General features: G+C 37.9%; 1 protein-coding gene across 1 annotated transcript in view; it reads right to left on the reverse strand.

Moving 5' to 3' along the window:
- Positions 1-16,444: 16,444 nt before the first annotated feature.
- LOC117325604 (protein patched homolog 1-like) overlaps positions 16,445-19,945 on the reverse strand; it is a 52,837-nt gene continuing 49,336 nt past the window's right edge. Inside the window, exon 28 of the mRNA XM_033881948.1 lies at positions 16,445-19,886. The gene's annotated coding sequence lies outside the window, so the exon portion shown is untranslated. The remainder of the gene's footprint in view (positions 19,887-19,945) is intronic.

Here is a 19,945-nt window from a genome sequence, read left to right on the forward strand (position 1 = left end):
GACCCAAACCGTCTCCTCATCACACTCTACATACAGTCCTCTCTACAGACCCAAACCGTCTCCTCGTCACACTCTACATACAGTCCTCTCTACAGACCCAAACCGTCTCCTCGTCACAATAGATACATACAGTCCTCTCTACAGACCCAAACTGTCTCCTCGTCACACTCTACACACAGTCCTCCCTACAGACCCAAACCGTCTCCTCGTCACACTCTACATACAGTCCTCTCTACAGACCCAAACTGTCTCCTCGTCACACTCTACACACAGTCCTCCCTACAGACCCAAACCGTCTCCTCGTCACACTCTACATACAGTCCTCTCTACAGACCCAAACCGTCTCCTCGTCACTCTCTACATACAGTCCTCTCTACAGACCCAAACCGTCTCCTCGTCGCACTCTACATACAGTCCTCTCTACAGACCCAAACCGTCTCCTCCTACTCTCGGTCAGTCCTCTCTACAGACCCAAACCGTCTCCTCGTCACACTCTACATACAGTCCTCTCTACAGACCAAAACCGTCTCCTCCTACTCTCGGTCAGTCCTCTCTACAGACCCAAACCGTCTCCTCGTCACACTCTACATACAGTCCTCTCTACAGACCTAAACCGTCTCCTCGTCACAATAGATACATACAGTCCTCTCTACAGACCCTAACCGTCTCCTCGTCACAATAGATACATACAGTCCTCTCTACAGACTCAAACCGTCTCCTCGTCACACTCTACATAAAGTCCTCTCTACAGACCCAAACCGTCTCCTCATCACACTCTACATACAGTCCTCTCTACAGACCCAAACCGTCTCCTCATCACACTCTACATACAGTCCTCTCTACAGACCCAAACCGTCTCCTCGTCACTCTCTACATACAGTCCTCTCTACAGACCCAAACCGTCTCCTCGTCACACTCTACATAAAGTCCTCTCTACAGGCCCAAACCGTCTCCTCGTCACACTTTACATACAGTACTCTCTACAGACCCAAACCGTCTCCTCGTCACACTCTACATACAGTCCTCTCTACAGACCCAAACCGTCTCCTCGTCACACTCAACATACAGGCCTCTCTATAGACCCAAACCGTCTCCTCGTCACAATAGATACATACAGTCCTCTCTACAGACCCAAACCGTCTCCTCATCACACTCTACATACAGTCCTCTCTACAGACCCAAACCGTCTCCACGTCACACTCTACATACAGTACAGTACTCTCTACATACAGTCCTCTCTAGAGACCCAAACCGTCTCCTCCTACTCTATAGATACATACAGTCCTCTCTACAGACCCAAACCGTCTCCTCATCACACTCTACACACAGTCCTCTCTACAGACCCAAACCGTCTCCTCGTCACTATAGATACATACAGTCCTCTCTACAGACCCAAACCGTCTCCTCGTCACTATAGATACATACAGTCCTCTCTACAGACCCAAACCGTCTCCTCGTCACTCTCTACATACAGTCCTCTCTACAGACCCAAACCGTCTCCTCGTCACTCTCTACATACAGTCCTCTCTACAGACCCAAACCGTCTCCTCGTCACTCTCTACATACAGTCCTCCCTACAGACCCAAACCGTCTCCTCGTCACTCTCTACATACAGTCCTCTCTACAGACCCAAACCGTCTCCTCGTCACACTTTACATACAGTACTCTCTACAGACCCAAACCGTCTCCTCGTCACACTCGGTCCCTCCTTGACTACCAGTTTTCCCCACTAACGTTGGATGATACACGTAAAGTACATGGGAACTTGTCGAATCACTTACGAGACTTTTGATGTCAATGTGGTTAGAACTAGGAGGAAAGCCGAAATGAAAACCATTTACATACATTTATTTTTATTTCAGCTAAAGAAGTGTAACTAATACGAAAAGTACAAAACTGTGTGCCGGTGTTTCAGATGTAGCGGCCTTTCATTAGCTCCCTTCATCAGAATTAGTGTTAAAATCTGGATCCAAATTAACCTTACATATTAAAACGTCATCAAGCGTAGAGTTATTAACCCAGTCAATTATCACAAACAAATGACAAAACGTACTCTTCACCAACCCGGAATGAAGATTTTAGCTGATTTCGAAATCATTTAAAACCCGGCATTAATCATGTTATATCTATTATGTGAGATGGATGCTTTAAACATATAAATATACGTAATTATCGACCGGTGTTGTATAAAATATGATTTGTGACTGAGTGGTTGAGTGTCTTGTCTATGTGCTGATGGATCTCATCTTTAATTCAAATGTATTTTTTGCAATATACAAACATGTGCTTAATTTTATCTTTAATATACGTACACGTACTTCAAATGTATATTCTATAATAAACATACACACATTCCAAATGAATTATCTATAATATACATAATGTACTTCAAATGTATTATCTATAATATACATACACGTACTTCAAATGTATTATCTATATTATACATACAGTGAACATGGTATAGCGTTCTGTGTGTGATAGTAAAGTGTTCTGTGTGATAGTATAGTGTTCTGTGTGATAGTATAGTGTTCTGTGTGATAGTATAGTGTTCTGTGCGACAGTATAGTGTTCTGTGTGTGATAGTAGTGTTCTGTGTGCGATAGTATAGTGTTCTGTGTGATAGTATAGTGTTCTGTGTGATAGTATAGTGTTCTGTGTGTGATAGAATAGTGTTCTGTGTGTGATAGTATAGTGTTCTGTGTGATAGTATAGTGTTCTGTGTAATAGTATAGTGTTCTGTGTGATAGTATAGTGTTCTGTGTAATAGTATAGTGTTCTGTGTGTGATAGTATAGTGTTCTGTGTGTGTGATAGTATAGTGTTCTGTGTGTGATAGTATAGTGTTCTGTGTGATAGTATAGTGTTCTGTGTGCGATAGTATAGTGTTCTGTGTGATAGTATAGTGTTCTGTGTGTGATATTATACTGTTCTGTGTGTGATAGTATAGTGTTCTGTGTGTGATAGTATAGTGTTCTGTGTGATAGTATAGTGTTCTGTGTGTGATAGTTTAGTGTTCTGTGTGTGATAGTATAGTGTTCTGTGTGATAGTATAGTGTTCTGTGTGTGATAGTATAGTGTTCTGTGTGATAGTATAGTGTTCTGTGTGTGATAGTATAGTGTTCTGTGTGTGATAGTATAGTGTTCTGTGTGATAGTATAGTGTTCTGTGTGTGATAGTATAGTGTTCTGTGTGTGATAGTAGTGTTCTGTGTGTGATAGTATAGTGTTCTGTGTGTGATAGTATAGTGTTCTGTGTGTGATAGTATAGTGTTCTGTGTGTGATAGTATAGTGTTGTGTGTGATAGTATAGTGTTCTGTGTGATAGTATAGTGTTCTGTGTGCGATAGTATAGTGTTCTGTGTGATAGTATAGTGTTTGGTGTGATAGATAGTGTTCTGTGTGTGATAGTATAGTGTTCTGTGTGTGATTAGTATAGTGTTCTGTGTTGATAGTATAGGGTTCGTGTGTGCTAGTTAGTGTTCTGTGTGTGATAGTATAGTGTTCTGTGTGATAGTATAGTGTTCTGTGTGATAGTATAGTGTTCTGTGTGTGATAGTATAGTGTTCTGTGTGATAGTATAGTGTTTTTGTGTGTGATAGTATAGTGTTCTGTGTGATAGTATAGTGTTCTGTGTGTGATAGTATAGTGTTCTGTGTGTGATAGTATAGTGTTCTGTGTGATAGTATAGTGTTCTGTGTGTGATAGTATAATGTTCTGTGTGTGATAGTAGTGTTCTGTGTGTGATAGTATAGTGTTCTGTGTGTGATAGTATAGTGTTCTGTGTGTGATAGTATAGTGTTCTGTGTGATAGTATAGTGTTCTGTGTAATAGTATAGTGTTCTGTGTGTGATAGTATAGTGTTCTGTGTGTGATAGTATAGTGTTCTGTGTGTGATAGTAGTGTTCTGTGTGATAGTATAGTGTTCTGTGTGTGATAGTATAGTGTTCTGTGTGTGATAGTAGTGTTCTGTGTGTGATAGTATAGTGTTCTGTGTGTGATAGTATAGTGTTCTGTGTGTGATAGTACAGTGTTCTGTGTGTGATAGTATAGTGTTCTGTGTGATAGTATAGTGTTTTTGTGTGTGATAGTATAGTGTTCTGTGTGATAGTATAGTGTTCTGTGTGTTGGTATAGTGTTCTGTGTGTGATAGTATAATGTTCTGTGTGATAGTATAATGTTCTGTGTGTGATAGTATAGTGTTCTGTGTGTGATAGTATGTGTTCTGTGTAAGTAAGTGTTCTGTGTGTGATGTATAGTGTTCTGTGTGTGTAATAAGTGTCTGTGTGTGTGATAGTATAGTGTTCTGTGTGTGATAGTATAGTGTTCTGGTGTGATAGTATAATGTTCGTGTGTGATAGTATATGTTCGTGTGTGTGATAGATAGTTTCTGTGTGATATAGTGCCTGTGTGATAGTATAGTGTTCTGTGTGTGATAGTATAGTGTTCTTTGTGTTATAGTATAGTGTTCTGTGTGTGATAGTATAGTGTTCTGTGTGATAGTATAGTGTTCTGTGTGTTGGTATAGTGTTCTGTGTGTGATAGTATAATGTTCTGTGTGATAGTATAATGTTCTGTGTGTGATAGTATAGTGTTCTGTGTGTGATAGTATAGTGTTCTGTGTGATAGTATAGTGTTCTGTGTGTGATAGTATAGTGTTCTGTGTGAGATAGTATAGTGTTCTGTGTGTGATAGTATAGTGTTCTGTGTGATAGTATAGTGTTCTGTGTGTGATAGTATAATGTTCTGTGTGTGATAGTATAGTGTTCTGTGTGTGTGATAGTATAGTGTTCTGTGTGATAGTATAGTGTTCTGTGTGATAGTATAGTGTTCTGTGTGTGATAGTATAGTGGTCTTTGTGTTATAGTATAGTGTTCTGTGTGTGATAGTATAGTGTTCTGTGTGTGATAGTATAGTGTTCTGTGTGTGATAGTATAGTGTTCTGTGTGATAGTATAGTGTTCTGTGTGATAGTATAGTGTTCTGTGTGTGATAGTATAGTGTTCTGTGTGTGATGGTATAGTGTTCTGCGTGTGATAGTATAGTGTTCTGTGTGATAGTATTGTGTTCTGTGTGATAGTATAGTGTTCTGTGTGTGATAGTTTAGTGTTCTGTGTGATGGTATAGTGTTCTGTGTGATAGTATAGTGTTCTGTGTGATAGTATAGTGTTCTGTGTCTGATAGTATAGTGTTCTGTGTGTGTGATAGTATAGTGTTCTGTGTGATAGTATAGTGTTCTGTGTGATAGTATAGTGTTCTGTGTGTGATAGTATAGTGTTCTTTGTGTGATAGTAAAGTGTTCTGTGTGTGTTAGTATAGTGTTCTGTGTGTGATAGTATAGTGTTCTGTGTGTGATAGTATAGTGTTCTGTGTGATAGTATAGTGTTCTGTGTGTGATAGTATAGTGTTCTGTGTGTGATGGTATAGTGTTCTGTGTGTGATAGTATAGAGTTCTGTGTGTGATAGTATAGTGTTCTGTGTGTGATAGTATAGTGTTCTGTGTGATAGTATAGTGTTCTGTGTGTGACAGTATAGTGTTCTGTTTGTGATGGTATAGTGTTCTGTGTGTGATAGTATAGTGTTCTGTGTGATAGTATAGTGTTCTGTGTGTGATAGTATAGTGTTCTGTGTGTGTAGGTATAGTGTTCTGCGTGTGATAGTATAGTGTTCTGTGTGTGATAGTATAGTGTTCTGTGTGTGATAGTATAGTAGGTCTGTGTGGTGATATAGTGGGTCTGTGTGATGATATAGTGGTCTGTGTGGTGATATAGTGGTCTGTGTGGTGATATAGTGGTCTGTGTGGTGATATAGTGGTCTGTGTGGTGATATAGTGGGTCTGTGGTGGTAATATAGTGGTCTGTGTGGTGCATATAGTGGTCTGTTGTGTTGATATAGTGGTCTGTGTGGTGATATAGTGGGTCTGTGTGGTGATATAGTGGGTCTGTGTGGTGATATAGTGGTCTGTGTGGTGATATGTGGGTCTGTGTGGTGATATAGTGGGTCTGTGTGGTGATATAGTGGTCTGTGTGGTGATATAGTGGGTCTGTGTGGTGATATAGTGGTCTGTGTGGTGATATAGTGGTCTGTGTGGTGATATAGTGGTACTGTGTGGTGATATAGTGGTCTGTGGTGGTGATATAGTGGTCTGTGTGGTGATATAGTGGTCTGTGTGGTGATATAGTGGTCTGTGTGGTGATATAGTGGTCTGTGTGGTGATATAGTGGTCTGTGTGGTGATATAGTGGTCTGTGTGGTGATATAGTGGTCTGTGTGGTGATATAGTGGGTCTGTGTGGTGATATAGTGGTCTGTGTGGTGATATAGTGGTCTGTGTGGTGATATAGTGGTCTGTGTGGTGATATAGTGGTCTGTGTGGTGATATAGTGGGTCTGTGTGGTGATATAGTGGGTCTGTGTGGTGATATAGTGGTCTGTGTGGTGATATAGTGGGTCTGTGTGGTGATATAGTGGGTCTGTGTGGTGATATAGTGGTCTGTGTGGTGATATAGTGGTATGTGTGGTGATATAGTGGGTCTGTGTGGTGATATAGTGGGTCTGTGTGGTGATATAGTGGTATGTGTGGTGATATAGTGGGTCTGTGTGGTGATATAGTGGTCTGTGTGGTGATATAGTGGTCTGTGTGGTGATATAGTGGTCTGTGTGGTGATATAGTGGGTCTGTGTGGTAGTATAGTGTTTTTGTGTGTGATAGTATAGTGTTCTGTGTTGTGGTAGTATAGTTTATGTGTGTGATAGTATAGTGTTCTGTGTGTGATAGTATAGTGTTCTGTGTTGTGATAGTTATAGTGTTCTGTGTGTGATAGTATAGTGTTCTGTGTGTGATAGTATAGTGTTCTGTGTGTGATAGTATAGTGTTCTGTGTGTGATAGTATAGTGTTCTGTGTGTGATAGTATAGTGTTCTGTGTGTGATAGTATAGTGTTCTGTGTGTGATAGTATAGTGTTCTGTGTGTGATAGTATAGTGTTCTGTGTGTGATAGTATAATGTTCTGTGTGATAGTATAGTGTTCTGTGTGATAGTGTAGTGTTCTGTGTGACAGTATAGTGTTCTGTGTGTGATAGTATAGTGTTCTGTGTGTTATAGTATAGTGTTCTGTGTGATAGTATTGTGTTCTGTGTTATAGTATAGTGTTCTGTGTGTGATGATATAGTGTTCTGTGTGTGATAGTATAGTGTTCTGTGTGTGATAGTATAGTGTTCTGTGTGTGATAGTATAGTGTTCTGTGTGTGATAGTATAGTGTTCTGTGTGTGATAGTATAGTGTTCTGTGTGTGATAGTATAGTGTTCTGTGTGTGATAGTATAGTGTTCTGTGTGTGATAGTATAGTGTTCTGTGTGTGATAGTATAGTGTTCTGTGTGTGATAGTATAATGTTCTGTGTGATAGTATAGTGTTCTGTGTGATAGTGTAGTGTTCTGTGTGACAGTATAGTGTTCTGTGTGTGATAGTATAGTGTTCTGTGTGTTATAGTATAGTGTTCTGTGTGATAGTATTGTGTTCTGTGTTATAGTATAGTGTTCTGTGTGTGATGATATAGTGTTCTGTGTGTGATAGTATAGTGTTCTGTGTGTGATAGTATAGTGTTCTGTGTGTGATAGTATAATGTTCTGTGTGATAGTATAGTGTTCTGTGTGATAGTAGTGCCCTCTGTGTGATAGTATAGTGTTCTGTCTGTGACATCTGCAATATTTTCGAATTCCCAGGAGATTGGATGCATTCAAAAATTTTCCTTCTCTTTACAGATAAATGTATCAAAACATATTATTCCGTTATGATTAAATCATTTTTACTGAAAATATATCTTTAAATCAGGGTCGAACATGGGGAGTGCGCCTCCAAACAGGCATGGTTTGTAAGTATAAAGCAGACCTGTTACACTTTAAACTTAGCCGCTCCTACAAAAATACATTTAGTATGTGTATAAAAAAACTTAAACCAAAAAATCCGAAATGATCACCTTTAACTCATAATAAAAACAACACATATTATTTCAATTATGACGTAAATCGTTTTGTCACAGATCTGTCGAACGTTAAATAACTAGGTTTTATAAATTCGGAGAAGTCTTATCATTTAATTATATGATAAACGAATTTGTAAACCAACCCTATGCTGTAGCGTACGTGTGGTTTATGCGGGCTGGTTCCGTGGTGTGTGGTATATGTAATAACCCGGTCGGATTGTTCTCCGTCCGGAATGATATTGTTGTTCTCAGACAAAGACCTTCCAACAACTTTATACATACGAGTCAACAGTTCGTATCAAACGGACGGGTCGTCACGTTAATTAGTATTGCCCATCAACTAAATATAATGGCGACCTAACATCACGTCCCAGGGGTCACGCAGTGTGGCGATAGTACTAGATAACTATGAATGGAAAAAAAAACATCAATCAAACGTCGAATTAGGCCTCTTTTAATATCACAACATTTTGTGGCGTGCTTACACGTAGGCTATTTACACACGGAAAGCATTAATGACAACAATCGGAATGGCGGTTAATATTTTATAATTTCTTCGTGCACAGTAATATTACAATATAATTGCAGTTTATGTCATTTTAGCAATGGTTGTTGAAATTAACCACCAATAGCTCTTTTTTATGGCAGAATCAATTGAAATGAATAAAAAGGGATTATTTATATGAATGTCCATGGAAATCTTTATGATGGGTCCAGGATATGTATTTGGACTCATCCATTGAAACTGTGTATATTAATTTATGGTTTGGTTTATTTTGTTTAACGTCCTATTAACAGCTACGGTCATTTAAGGACGGCCTCCCGTGCGTGCGACATGCATGCGTGTGGCGAGTGCGTATGTGTGTTTTGGGGGGCTATAACAATGTACACTAGTGCAATATAGTACGTGTAGTGTAACTCCTACTGACAAGGTAATATAGTCATTCAATAATTCGTGAGTCATTGTCGACAGAACCTCCAATATTTGGGAGAAGAGGCGATATCGATAAGACTTTAAAGAACCGTTAATGACGTTGTAGTAGAGAGTTTTACTGCGGAGCAATGGCCAAAGCTTTGTCACAATCTGTGGAGCAATGGCCAAATGTGTGTCGCAATCTGTGGAGCAATGGCCAAATGTGTGTCGCAATCTGTGGAGCAATGGCCAAATGTGTGTCGCAATCTGTGGAGCAATGGTCAAATGTGTGTCGCAATCTGTGGAACAATGGCCAAATGTGTGTCGCAATATGTGGAACAATGGCCAAAGCTTTGTCACAATCTGTGGAGCAATGGCCAAAGCTTTGTCACAATCGGTGGAGCAATAACCAGAAGTGTTGAGAGAGAAAGATAAGTCAGGAAGTGGAGAGAAATGTTGTAATGGATGAGAGAGATTTATTTTTGCCGCTTTTCGTGTCCCCTATCAAAGGTACCGGATGCTACTCCAACATACCAAGGTTCACATCAGAGGCATGCTTTCTCCTTTTCGGAACTGCAATAATTCGCAATAGGGTTACCTTGATTTTGATAGTAAAGAGGGCATCATTAAACAGTATTAAACAATACCTTGAAGACACAATAAGCACTATTGTTTCCTTAGCCTTTAGCAAAATGTTACTGGTATTAGAAAGGGGAAGTGAAAAATGTACAAAAAAAAAAAAAAAAAAAAAAATGCCCCCAGTGTTGTTTTCCGTGAAAACAGTATACACGTGTAACATTAACTTTGAAAACAGAATATCGAGACATAATTCTTTCACCTTGAAATAACTACATACAAAAAAAATGTAGTATCAATTGAGAACAGAATATGCCATCTATTCTTTGACTTTGTGAATATCGTCACCTTGGTATGAAATAACTTTAAAAGAAGGACGATGACCAGGTGTTTAGCCTTCACCTTATAAGGTCATAGAAGTGGACAGCGACACGGCGTCTAGCCGTATCTTTGATCTTTTCGGGAGTTATGGCCGGCCACGAATAAGATTATTTGACCTTTGATCTACAATCGTAACATGGACCTTTGGTGGACCATGAAAGTCAATCCCCATGTTATATTGATATTACACATCTGTAAAACGCGTTGTCAAATATATGGCCTCGGGCACGAATATACCAGCTAACACAATGGTTTTTAATTTCTAAGATCATGTCTGATAGGAAGGAGAATATACACCGGCACTGAAACGACACATTGGTTAAGTGATAATGGAATAGAAGTTATGAAGTAGTCACAGAAACGGGGGGGGGGGGGGGGGGGGGGGGGGGCAGCGAGGTACTGAAGGGCATATTGATACAGCAATCAACGACAACCACCAGAAACAGAAATCAACGACAACCACCAGAAACAGAAATCAACGACAACCACCAGAAACAGAAATCAACGACAACCACCAGAAACACCAATCAACGAAAACCATCAGAAACAGAAAGCAACGACAACCACCAGAAACACCAATCAACGAAAACCACCAGAAACAGAAAGCAACGACAACCACCAGAAACAGACATCAACGACAATCATTATATTACTCAACCAATAAATCAAGATCGATAAAAAATGAAGTCGCTTGAGTGCTGACATTATTTTCTCTCAGTAGCGCTCTTGTCCTTGATCTTGGCACCCTAAAAAACAAACCAATTCGAAGTATTCTCATACCCGACTTTATATGAAGTTTGATCAAAATCGATTTAAAAATAAAGTGACTCAATGTATGACAAAGTTGTCTTTTTAAATAGTAAGCGACGTTTTTCTTCACCTTGGCATCGTGAAACACAAACTCGTTTAAGTTTCTGTGTTCTCATACTTGACCAATATATATAGATGAAGTTTGATTGAATGCACAACAATACTTAGAAACATACTGAGTAAAAATCCAATTAAGTGAACAGGGAGTCTAAGAAAAGGAATCATCAGATAGGAGTGGGAGAACAAATTTGCAGAAAAGATTGAAAGAGAATAATTAACAGAGAGGGGTATAAGAGAATAATCAACAGAAAGCTAGGAGCCAAAGAAAAATTCCACAGAAATCTTGATTTTGTTTTTTAGTGGTGGAATCCTTTTAATGCTTTGTTAAAATCTCGATTTTTAGATAAGTTCAGAATTCTGGAAGCTATGTTTTGTATAAAATCATATCGTTTTACTAACAAATAACATTTCGAAAAGTCGATTGAGCTGGCTCTTATTACGTCATCATACAGCTTGGTCCCTGCTGGCTATGTCAAGGTGAAGAGTCCTGTGTTCTTGTTTTCAAAAATACGGAAAGGTGAAACACTCTTATTAAATGGGACTTGGAAAGGTGAAACACTCTTATTAAATGGGACTTGGAAAGGTGAAACACTCTTATTAAATGGGACATGGAAAGGTGAAACACTCTTATTAAATGGGACTTGGAAAGGTGAAACACTCTTATTAAATGGGACTTGGAAAGGTGAAACACTCTTATTAAATGGGACTTGGAAAGGTGAAACACTCTTATTAAATGGGACATGGAAAGGTGAAACACTCTTATTAAATGGGACTTGGAAAGGTGAAACACTCTTATTAAATGGGACTTGGAAAGGTGAAACACTCTTATTAAATGGGACTTGGAAAGGTGAAACACTCTTATTAAATGGGACTTGGAAAGGTGAAACACTCTTATTAAATGGGACTTGGAAAGGTGAAACACTCTTATTAAATGGGACTTGGAAAGGTGAAACACACTGGTCAAATGGAAGGACTTAGAAAGGTGAAACACACTGGTCAAATGGAAGGACTTAGAAAGGTGAAACACACTGGTCAAATGGAGGACTTAGAAATGTGAAACACGCTGGTCAAATGGAGGGACATAGAAAGGTGAAACATGCTGGTCAAATGGAAGGACTTGGACAGGTGAAACATGCTGGTCAAATGGAGGGACATAGAAAGGTGAAACATGCTGGTCAAATGGAAGGACTTAGAAAGGTGAAACCCACAGGTCAAATGGAAGAACTTAGAAATGTGAAACACGCTGGTCAAATGGAGGGACATTGAAAGGTGAAACATGATGGTCAAATGGAGGGACTTAGAAAGTTGAAACATGATGGTCAAATGGAGGACTTAGAAAGGTGAAATATGATGGTCAAATGGAAGGACATGGAAAGATGAAACACGCTGATCAAATGGAGGGACTTAGAAAGGTGAAAAACACTGGTCAAATGGAAGGACTTGAAAAGGTGGATTACACTAATTAAATGGAAGGACATGGAAAGGTGAAACACACTTGTCAAATGGAGGGACTTAGAAACGTGAAACACACAGGTCAATTGAAGGGACTTAGAAAGGTGAAACACACTAGTCAATTGAAGGGACTTAGAAAGGTGAAACATGATGGTCAAATGGAGGAACTTGGAAAGGTGAAACACACTGGTCAAATGGAAGGACTTAGAAAGGTGAAACACAAAAGGTGAAACACACTGGTCAAATGGAAGGACTTAGAAAGGTGACTCACACAGGTCAAATGGGAGGACTTGGAAAGGTGAAACACACTGGTCAAATGGGAGGACTTAGAAAGGTGACTCACACAGGTCAAATGGGAGGACTTGGAAAGGTGAAACACACTGGTCAAATGGGAGGACTTGGAAAGGGTCTCTGTTAACTATTTCTGATGAACTCTTCGATCCACCTTATACGAAAACAAGTCAGCGAAGTTATAACTAACAAATAACCGCCTACGATAAGTCGATAAGCCTTGTTGTTAGCCATTAGGTTGTGTAATAACAGTGATACAATCTCTGGCTCAGAAAGAACATTTCTTTGCCATAATCGATCACGATTTGTGTATCTATGTGTGGACTTTTAGATATAAAGATTACTTTAGGCACATAAAAGAATGATTTGTGGATGTGAATTGTGTAACCAGTGTATCAGTATGTTGTGTAGGTCCGTATCATCACCATGTGTTTGTTTCCGTGTTTACGTCCTCCATCCAGGCAATAAAACCTCTCTCGGTAGTACTTTCTCGTCACTAACATTCCAGATTACATCTACCTGTGGAAAGTATGTGGAGTATTTACTATCACACAAATAATTCTATTTCCTCTACTACGTGTTAGAACTTTTGGCTTGATATTATTGCTGCAATGGCATCATCTTTCAGTGTTTTAATACATTCGGTTATGATCATTTGATATTTTACAATTAACCGTAGTCACTCAAATCAATATTGTACAATTTTCTTGAAGAATTTCTTCAATTAAACAAATCAAGAAATACACGCGAACAATACCTTTACTAAACATGACTTCAGTAATACATACGTTGTCGATTTTTTTTAACTGCACCATAAAACTGTTTCGTTTATGATTGTAGAGGTCAATAACATCCAAATCAAGAAGGAATATCACGAAAATTAAAATTTGTTTCGTTTTTATGTGTTAAGCGTCCTCACAACAGCCAGGGTCATTTTCGACAATCTAAAATGGCTTAAACTTATTTTTTTAAAAGAAATAAATAAAACTACGAAGAGAAGTGCACTTATCTCGGAGTATGATCAAGTTGACAATGGTGGATATTATTAGATAAGTATCAAGAAAATCTTAAATGTTCGTACAATCTGAACCCATGCCAATAATTCAAGAACTGAAGGGGGCATATATGTATATATGGTTAGGACAAACTTCAGGAAGTTAAAAATCAACAACAAGATAGAAATATTGGTCAAGTGGGAAAATCTGGGTTTTATTGAAGATGTAATTACCATATCATATTATACAACAATCCTTCCTTCATTTTTTATCCTGTACCTGTAGGAGATCAGATAGTGCCTCCATTGACGTGTTCAAATAACATGTAGTTGTACATATATCCGGAAGGAAGTTTCTGGCCTCCCAGTGTATCAACAAATAATCACAGACGAATCCTTGACGGAGAAAACAGCAGTATGGTGCAATTTATTTCATCTTTAGTTCCACTCTTAATCTCAGTCTGTACAGAAAATGTGAATGTTTTTTGTGCAATCCGTTGAGATAGGTATTGCTATTGAATTTTAGTCCCAGAGAAGATTTGCTGCAACTCGCGAGCCACGTTTTAATTCCTTAAATGCATGGATCGGAACTGACTTTGTTTTGAAATTCAATATTGAAAATTATAAAAGTATTGAGTTATGGGGCGAATGTATCTCCCCATCAAAGTTTTTGAAAATTCCTTCTACCTTTTCGAGTTTCTTTTTCGCCTCCAAAGTATCAACAATTTAGTCATTATCATCACTAACCAGTCCACAAAGAACGAAACAGCTGTATGATGTCCTTAGCATCATTGATGATTCCTAGAAGGACGAAACAGCTGTATGATGCCCTTAACATCACAGACGAGCCCTAGAAGGACGAGACAGCTGCATGATGTCCCTAACATCACAGACGAGTGCTAGAAGGACGAAATAGCTGTACAGTGTCCCTAACATCACAGACGAGCCCTAGAAGGACGAGACATCTGTATGATGTCCCTAACATCACTGGCGAGTGCTAGAAGGACGAAATAGCTGTACAATGTCCCTAAAATCAATTAGGAGTCCTAGAAGGATGAAACAGCTGTATGATGTCCCAAGCATCAATGACGTGTCCTAGAAGGATGAAACAGCTGTATGATGTCCCAAGCATCAATGACTAGTCTTAGAAGGACGAAACAGCTGTATGGTGTTCCTAACATAAATGACAAGTCCTATCAGGACGAAACAGCTCTATGACGCCCTTATCATCAATGACGAATCCTAGAAGGACGAAACAGCTGTATGATGAAGATAAATTCCTTCTTTTAGATAGTTTAGTCCACTGTTACGTATGAAGTTGCCGTTTCAAAGTTGCTCTGTTACTCTACTCTCTGAATGATTTTCTATAAGCTCAGTTATACCTTTATAAAAGGATTGTACAAAAACCAGATGAGAGTTATGTAGAGTAGAGCTAAAAATGAGTTATTTCCTTCAGCAGTTCCATCCTTCTATGGTCCTTCAGTGATGTTAATGCCTAAAATGTTGGTTACTACAAGGTGATGGATAAAACTGAAAATAGGTCGAAACGAAAGAAATATCAAACATGGATTACATCACATTAATTCATGATTTCTACATCTCACTTTACCTTCGAGATAAAATTAACCACTGTGCCTGAAACGACCGGATTCAGGCCAAAGTTTAGTTAATACACGAAACCAATGTCCACATTTAGGATAACGATATTGGTCCCTGGTATACAATATCTCCAATTTTAGTCAAACTGGCTGTTGATGAAAGGGACATGCTGCCCCTTGGTATACATACTATTTGCATATTTGATAAACTGATATGCTTGTACTAGTGTTTCATCTTCTGTAACATCGTGATTACCTTTCTCATCATCATCATCATCATCATCATCTAACTGTGGACTATTCATTGCGCGATATAAAGCTGGCTCGTCACTTTATCGGGAGATTCCAATGTTACAACCTCGGTTCTAACTTTGAGAACATAACATACCCTGGAGTTGACTTAGAACTTGATTTCACTTCCAATCACTGTCTTTTTATCCTGTTGGGTAGGATATATAACACATTCCATGTCGTTGTCAGCCTTTCATTACGTTTGGAGTCATTAGAAAATTTATCAAAATATTTTCTGAAAATTGGACACTACTTCGCTTTTAATTAAAATCACTTGAGTACTTCAGGAAACCAACACTTATCATCATGTGGCTATTTTGACACCGCTGGGAACGCTTTAGAAGTTAGTCATTGGCTTCATGTCTTTCTTTCTGGTTACCAGTTATCAATTTTATAACCTTGTCATACAAAAGTTTCAGTGGTCTGAAATATATAAAGAATGGAAAACAGCATGGTGCGCTGTACTTTTGTCGGTTCTTCTAGGTTTGGCCTTATAAGAGGTGTTTGGACTCGAAGGGAAGAGGTCGTACATATAAACACCATATTGGTCTCGGTTAGGTTGTAGATATACGATGTCTCCCACGTCGACAGTGGGGTCCTGTCATTGTGATGTTAAAAGGTACATCTGCCATTACTGTCAGACTCTAATCTGGTTCACGTCTTGACGAACTGTACCTTGCTGCAATATCGTCTTTAATTATAACGCCCGTCATTCAAGCAGATCCTATCTTAGATGTGAAAGTAGAAGGACACTTTAGTTTGACTATTCTATAACAGTTGTGTGCGTCAATGTTTCTTAATCAGGTATTCTAGAGACATGGTGACAATATTCTCAACGCAGGCGAGACCTGATGTAACTCAATACATGTATGTACATTGGTCAGATATTTCACATTCTGATAAAAGTCCTGTTATAGCTCTCTCTACACAGGTAAGATGCAACAAGGACTTCAGGCAGGAGATACATATAGGAAAGAACTAACTGATTATAAGTGACCCTCCAATAAAGGCCAACTTATTTCATATTAGCAATTCTAATAAAAGACCATGCGGCTCCAGAAGATCTAAAAACATAATAACATACAAAACACAGAGGCCAGCGTAAGTTCATTTCTTTCATTTTATTCATTATTTGTGTATGTGGTAGTTTACACATACATTACCCCCTCTCTGTGGGGCCTGAACACAGTAAGAAGGGCAATATTTATCTACCATTTACATCTTAGTTGAGTATTATACACCTTTCAAAGGCCTATCACAGGCAAATCACCCCGTCTTGGGCCCCAGGCCTGCCACATGGTGTGCCCTATATACTGAGGTAATGAAAGTCACTGAAGTGTGTATTATTTGGTAAAGCAGGGACATTCTGCCATAGTATGGCATGGCAGGCTGGGGCTCAATGAAGGGCACATGTTAAAGAATCAATGTAAATATAACAAGACAAAAAACTGACAAAAAGTTTTGACAGCAAAGGCAGTGTAGGGTTCACTGTGGTACTATCACAGCTACTTGTCATCGCTAACCTGCCATTTCTTCAATCACTCAAGACTGGCCTTAACTTACAGTACTCAAAAAACATATTATGGTATGTTTAAATAAAGAATTTAATATCAGGAATTTTGTTGATTTCAATATCAGAAAATAATTCTCAACATGTAAGGTAAATACGGATTTTGATGATAAAGTTTTTTTTAACTGCATACACATGACCAAAATTGTATATAATTATGAAAGTTATAAAAAAAATGTGTTTTTTATTGAAGTTTTGTACATAATAATGAAATGCTGGACAACAAAAACACTGAGAAACTGAAGTTTGTAGTTAATCAAAACTGGCTCCAGGGTTTCATACTAACCATGAACCCATGCCACAGAAGGATTTCTAACAGTTTCTACCCTGATATTTAGAAAAAAATCTTTTTTTTTTCTTTATAAATTTTACAGAACAAAAAGAGGAAATAAAACTGGAACAAGAACTACACTTAATTAAAGCCACTCATTCTTTTCCAAAGTTTCTTAGAATTTTAAAGGAGATATAGATAGATTTTGCCATTCTACATCATTTGTTATTTTAATTTTTTGAAAATATCTTAATCTGAGCAGAAGATATGTGAGCACTATGAAAAAAACTTTCTTCTTTAAAATCAAGGTGGGGACTAACAACGCAAATGACTTAAGACACAAGGGTCTTTATACATGCCTGAGGTTCTACAAACAATACTATAATGAAAACATCTTTGGTTTAAAATCATTCAATAATTAAAAAGAATGTTACAATATGTGTACAATGGTTATCTTAATGAATGCTTGGACAGCTGGAGTCAATACATTGCAACACTGAAATAAATAGGGTAGGTTTTTACATAACAATAGTAATGGAACTAGGCTTAGAGTACACAAATCGTTGATGGAAATTAAAAAAAATAATAATAAAATAAATTCTGTCCAAAGCATCCATTAAGATGAACTTGTACTAAGGAATGCTATACAAAAGACTTACAACATTGAGTATTGGTTCAGCACAGACCTGGGAGGTGTATATTGTCCACCCCAAAGTTCATCCCCTACACACCACTCTCACCCATTCCTAATCTCTCACTCTCCCAACTTTCTTTCCTTCTTTCTCTCTCCCCCAAACTTTCTTTCCCACCCCAAGACCATATAACAATTTGAAAATCTAATGTTGAAATTCTGTTTGAGTACTCAGTCTCATGTTTTAGTAGTGTCCTGACCATTTACAAACCCCTTCCCTCTGTTTTATGCTTTTTAATATAAGAACAGGTTTCTAGGATAAAAATAAACTTCATATATTTGTAAATACAATAATGCCCACTATCAGTAACTTTCCATCTGACAATGTCATCAATGCCCTTGATAACTTATAATTAAAATCGTCTGTGACAAACATATCGCTGATTAAGATTAACCCCAAATCTGTGCCGCCCACACCCCAGTGTATAATACTTTGTATCTTCTTGTTGGCATCCCTATTCAAATTATTATGATAACAGCACTATACAAATAATTTTTACATCTTAATACATAGGTTTGTACATATACAAACATCTCGCCTCTGATAATAAACTTAGTAACTCCTACATACAGAATATCTTACATGGTAACAAAATTATTTTTACAACTTTTATTGTGAGCAAAATTCTGCACAGAAGCACAGCACCATTTATTAATACTTTTAAGATTATAGGAGTAAGTGCTATGCTTCTCTGCTGAATGATAACATTTGTTTTTTATTTCATAAATAAATAAAATACATCAATTATTTAATAAAAAATATTGGTGTCAACATTTTACATCTAAAGCCAGATTGATCAAAGATTGAACTGAAAAGTCTTGAAAACATTATTGTAATTGCTTGTTCATTTCTTATAAAAGTATGCAAGTAATTTTTTTTTAACTATGACAGAAAACTAAAGAAATATGATGTTAAAAAAAAACTTTTTTTTTTTTGTAGAAGTCCAAAAAAATTAAGAAAAATATTAATGAAAAAAATTGACTGGAAAAAAATGAATTGGTTGTCTTTTTCATGGTTAATCTTCCAACAATCTGGCGTATTTCATAGTTTATTTTTAATGAGTAAGTCCCCTGACATTAACAGGATTTATAATATTAAATGACATTTGCTTTAGGACAATCAACATATAATAATATTTATTATACAGTACCCGTAGTAAGCAGAAACAAGACGTACCAGATGACCAGTACAGTGACAGCATCTGTCATCTCATATCTGAATGAAGAGCTTTCAAGTCTTACTCCACACATCACAATAGAAGGAGCATGTCTCTTTTTAATTTTGTAACATGGAAGTTACAATATATTCTCTACATTTCATCCTTCCTTGAAAAAGCAATCACAAGCTTGTTAAGCTTGAAACCCGTGTAATACACATGCAGTCCACTCTTAGGGTTAGGTCTGTGCTTGACACCACACGCTCCATCACCGTTGACAAGTTTGAAGATTAACTACGTGAATCCAAGTCGTAAATGTTTTCTTTTTATCAACACAACTTGCATAGTTATTCCCAGTGTCGTTTTTTGAACACGTAACAACAGTAGGTTGAAGAGTTGAGCTTGCATGCTGCACACCTGCTAACGAAGTTTTGTTTCACACACCTGAGATTTATTTAGCATTGATCTGAAGGATAACACTGGCCATTAGCATACACAGCTGTCCTCTAGCATTGAAGTTCAGCTGCCTTTATATTAATTATTATAAGTATGAACAGAAATACGAGTGTCCAGTCACTCAGCGATTCTCCTGGAGGATGGATGTGCCGGGACATGGTTATAGGACTCCTGACGACACATCCACTCCCCAGGTAACCTCGAACATCACAGTTTAGCAATTACTGGTACAGTCTTCCAAGTAATGGAAAACACACAACCATATTTGAGAGAATACTGAGAAATGTGGCACAGCATTGAAGAAAGGACAACAAAGTCCTCACATGATGCCTGGTATCTGTCTATATATATAACGCAGGACCTTAGCACCTTCCAATCGTCCAAACAGAATTACATCTTCTGCAATCAAGAAGAAAAACACATATTAAAACAATGAAAAGAATGTGATATATTTAACT

Source organism: Pecten maximus, chromosome 4 (genome assembly GCF_902652985.1).
Source record: "Pecten maximus chromosome 4, xPecMax1.1, whole genome shotgun sequence".
Taxonomy (NCBI): domain Eukaryota; kingdom Metazoa; phylum Mollusca; class Bivalvia; order Pectinida; family Pectinidae; genus Pecten; species Pecten maximus.